Source organism: Canis lupus, chromosome 14, assembly GCF_003254725.2.
Source record: "Canis lupus dingo isolate Sandy chromosome 14, ASM325472v2, whole genome shotgun sequence".
NCBI lineage: Eukaryota > Metazoa > Chordata > Mammalia > Carnivora > Canidae > Canis > Canis lupus.
Window position 1 is genome coordinate 41,850,337 of NC_064256.1, and position 4,925 is coordinate 41,855,261.

Genomic DNA, 4,925 nt, shown 5'->3' on the forward strand with positions numbered 1-4,925 from the left:
AATTTGTTAGGGGTGGTTATGTTAAAAAAAAAAAGGAGGCATTTTGAAGCAGGATAAAATGATATGCTGTCTGGATATGCTTTCAAATAATTCAACAAAGAATAAAAAAGGAAAAGGAAATGTTGCGAATCGTTGATAATTGTTAATCTGAGTGATGAATCTATGAGGCTTGTATTATTCCTACTATTGTACTGGTCCGTCTATTTTTATGTGTGTTTGAAACTTTTCATGAAAAGGAAAATGAATTCATGGAACAGACACCAAAAGACTTCCAAATGTGCCCAGGATGTATTCCTTTGGTTTAAGTAACTTCCAAACATCTATGAATTCCAACAAAATCTTCATGCCTCAAATCTCTGTGTGCTCTAACACTTTGTGAGAATTAATCAAGCAGATGATATTGCAATTAATATACAAAATTAGGACAATGATAAATTAAGGAAAGAATTTGTTTGGGGAAGAAAGAATGGGCATCCGTAAGCTGAAGTGTGTGGAAGTGCAGAAACCACACTGGGTTTGGGGGAAGTTGTGGAGAATGTCTTCTCAAAGGCATTCTCTGATGGGAATGACAAATGAAGTACCACGGATGGAAGACCAGGATATCTGGCCACTAGCCTGATCCTTGCCACGTGTCTAAGGACATGTCGTTTGTGTATTCATGTCGAACATCTAAAGCACCAGTGCAAGGGGAAAAAAAAGACACAGATGGCACCTTCCAGTCCTGGAGTTGCTTAGTGTTTCTCGGGGAGGATGCAAACTAAGAAAGCTCCATTCATTCAGCATGGTTCAGCAATAAGTGTGCACCATGGGAAGACATTATGGAGCTGTTGAGGCCCCAGTGGGAGGCAGAAGGAAAAAGAAGAGCTGAGCACAGGTATAAAGGGGAAATGCTATTGCAAGAGGGAGGAACCGCACATGATAATTTGTGGATGTGTGCTGCAGATCTCCACAGATCTTTAGGCGGCTGGAGCATAGGGTAGGGGTGCAGGGGGTTGGGGATGTGGCATATGGAGAAGTAGGCTTGACAGTTCTGCTTGACAATTTATTCAACCAATAATTACCCAGCACCTAGTGTGTACTGGGCAACGTGTAAGGGACCAGGAAACGGCAATGACCAAGACAGAGAAAGTCCTCACCTTGGCAGGAATCGCACTGGTACAGAGGAAGGAGAAGACAGTGAAGAAGACAAATGAAGATGGAGTATGAGAACAAGAGGTATAGAGAAGAACTGGAGGTTGGAGATTGTGAGACACTGCCTAGGGAGGCTGGCTGGGGAGGAGGTGGGAGAGGACCCACCGCCCATCACACCCCCTTCTGATTTCTGCAGATAGAAGGGCTCTGGGCAGATGTTTGAGTTGACCACCTACTAAGTAAGCTCGGTGTTTGATCACATGTCTTATCACTGGGTGACTCAGGTGTGACCAGAACAAGAAGGACAAGCCCACACCCAGGGCTGCCAGTAGTTGCCACCTTGGCACATGAAGGGTTGCTCCTCATTCTTGTGGCTGGCATCTCTGTCCATGTGTCCCAGCAGCAATGGCCCTGCTCCACAGAGAAAGATAGGCCTCACACCACCAGCTGGAAATCTTTCTTATTTCAAAAGAGACACATTGTCCTAAAAGGCACCTTGCATCAAAAACTTCAGAATGGAAGAGAGTGCCATTGTGTCCTATAATTAGCCGAAGAGCCATGTTTTGTTTCCTGGTGCAGGTTGGTTGTACAGCCGTTTGTATTTGTTCTGCTCCATTAGGTTAATTTGTTTTCAGATATAAATTAAAGTTGCCTTCCCAAACCCACTGTGCTGTCTTTTCACAGAAATACCCCATTCTGTGTTTAATGAGTTAGCAAGTTTTGGAGATGCAGAGGGATACCTCTTTGATTTAATACTCAAACTAAAAAAAGGAAAACTGCCCACTGGAGCACAGAAATAATTAAGCAGTACAATATAGAGTGGTATATGCAAAAGCCACATGCCTGGGGCAGGTCAAGTGTCTTGGTGTGGCATTTGCCATTACACTTTCTGCATCAAAAAACACATGGCCACTGGGAATGTCCAACAGGAATTCCATTGCCCCAGGCCGTATCTCGCAGTGCAAAAATATCAGGAATCATCCTGAGGTGCCTATAGCCATCTGGGTTGGTTAATGCAAGAGAACAAGCCCCCTCCATTGCTGTAATTGCCTAGGAAGGTAGAAAGTCCCCTTCCCCTGATACATCTTTCCACTTATCTGTCTGTGTGCCACGATCACCACCATCAGAGGCTTCATTAAGTCAAGACAATTGCTCTAGACTGGGATCAGCTGGACTGACTACATAATTTGTGGGACCTAGTGCAAAAGGAAAATGTGGAGCCCCTGGTTCAAAAAATAGGGGAAAAGTGCAATGTGAAACTAAAATAGAGTTTTTTCCTTCTGCTCCAGTCTCTACCTGAACTAGTTATGATATTTTTTATTTGCTATTTAATGCCATGCCAAGTAAAGAAAACAAAATTTTAAACTGTTAGTAGGCTGAGTGAAGTAAGTCAATAGGAGAAGGACAAACATTATTATGTTCTCATTCTTTTGGGGAATATAAATAATAGTGAAAGGGAATATAAGGGAAGGGAGAAGAAATGTGTGGGAAATATCAGAAAGGGAGACAGAACATAAAGACTCCTAACTCTGGGAAACGAACTAGGGGTGGTGGAAGGGGAGGAGGGCGGGGGGTGGGGGTGAATGGGTGACAGGCACTGAGGGGGGCACTTGACGGGATGAGCACTGGGTGTTATTCTGTATGTTGGCAAATTGAACACCAATGAAAAATAAATTTATTATTAAAAAATTAAAAAAATAAAATCTGAATCTGAAAGTGTAAAAAAATAAATAAACTGTTAGTAGGAATTTTGCAATGCCAATTTTAAAGGCAAATAGACGTGCATTTAACTCATCCATGAAATCACCAAAATTATACAATTTGCATTTCATAGCTCATACATGCATATGTATTTTGTTCTTACCAGAACAGTTTAAATCCTGCGGGAAATAAACTCAACTTGCTGCTTCTTTTTTTTTTTTTTTTTAATTATTATTGGTTTAAGAAAAAGCCTCAAATCAATACAGCTTTTATTGCATCTTTAAAATATCACAAATAAGTCTGAAAAGTCATCTAGCATCTTGTTATTTCTGTAGCTGGACAGATTATATTTTCTTCATTAGCCTGCTGAACTATTCCTTTTTCAGAAACATAGATACCACCCCAAAATTTTCTGATATACTTGTTTTTAACTGTCCTGGCTTTCTGAATCAAAGCAACTGAGTTGGGATACAAGTTCAATGTCATTTCCTTCAAGAACTAACTCCTCTTTCTGGGCTTGAGATACTGAACAAGTAATACCTGGTCTCACCTGAACACTGAGGATGTATTTTTCACCCAAGAAATTTTGGATTTCAACAAGAGAATCGTTCTCCTGAAGAACAATGTTGATGGGGAAGTGAGCACATACCAACCTCATCTTGTAACGGAAGCCCAGGGTAACAGCCTTGATCATGTTCCCCACATGACTACAGATAGTGTGGACAAGAGCCAGTTCTTTTCTAGTTCCCACCATGTGTCAGCTAGTAGCCTCTTCTTTTTCTTTCCAAGGAGACTGAATTCTACATCGATGCGATTGAAGTCCCTTTGGGGCTCTTCAAATAACAGTGGGTCCCTTCGGAGTGATGACATTTTCTGGAATGTTGGCAGTCTGACTGCTGAGAATGGTCTTCATTCTTGTGATAGATGCCGCAAAGAGCTAAACTCCACTTGCTTCGTGATCACGCACCTTCTACCAACACTGTCTGCCTTCAGCTTACTGAGGAATAAGGAGAGAAAAAGAAACTACGGGCTGGCCTATCCTTCCTTTTCCTTCTACATCATCACGTCCAGGACAAGTGATTTCTAACACAGTTAATAGCAACTTGTCAGTGTTCATTTCTTCATTTTGACAAAAGGACCACGGTTTTGTAAGATCTACATGTGAGGTGGAAATGGATGGGAGAGGGTAGATGGGCTCTTTCTTCATTATCTTTGCAACTTAGATGAGTATCTAAAATTATCCCCAAATAAAAAGTTTATTAAAAAGAGAAAAACTTTTTTTTTTGCATGCATCTTGCCAAGAATTACTAAGTTAAGGGGATCCCTGGGTGGCTCAGCGGTTTGGCGCCTGCCTTTGGCCCAGGGAGTGATCCTGGAGACCCGGGATCGAATCCCACATCAGGCTCCCGGTGCATGGAGCCTGCTTCTCCCTCTGCCTGTGTCTCTGCCTCCCTCTCTCTCTCTCTGTGACTATCATAAATAAATAAACATTTTAAAAAAATTACTAAGTTAAGAAGAAATTAAGGCATACCAGCAGTATTTATAAAACTTGCCAGGTCAGATTCACCTAGGGTGAATTCCCGTACCCTGTATAAAAGATTCTGGTTTATGAGGTCTGCAGCAGGATCAGACCCAGGCCCAGAGTTTTCATAATAAGCATTCACCCTGAGGAGTCTTATCAGACAAGTTTGGGAAATATTGCATTGGAGTACAATGGAATCAGGATAGCTTTAAGAATAAGGTAAATTCAAGGCCACATTCCAGCTATGTGACCTTTTATCTTTATTTTATTTAATTTATTTTTTTTGTACCGCATTTTTCACTTAACACCAGATTGGAATCCTACTTGCCAGTTGTGTGGCCTTTGAGGTACTCACTTAACTGCTTAGAAAATTCATAGTGACAGAGTCATACTATAGAACCACTGTGACATTTAAATGAGGTCCCTGTAAAAATCCCTGCACAGAGCTTGGCATGCCTAGGTTTATGTTATAGTTGACCCAAACACCTTATATTCTGATTTTTTTTTTTTCTCCAGAGGAGAACAGAAGAGGTTAGTACACTGTGACCGTAGTTCTTGAACTAGTTACACC

The 4,925-nt window shown here is 41.4% G+C and overlaps 1 pseudogene; it reads right to left on the minus strand.

Moving 5' to 3' along the window:
* Positions 1–3,144: 3,144 nt before the first annotated feature.
* LOC112670837 (60S ribosomal protein L9-like) lies at positions 3,145–3,745 on the minus strand (annotated as a pseudogene).
* Between the last annotated feature and the right edge of the window lie 1,180 nt (positions 3,746–4,925).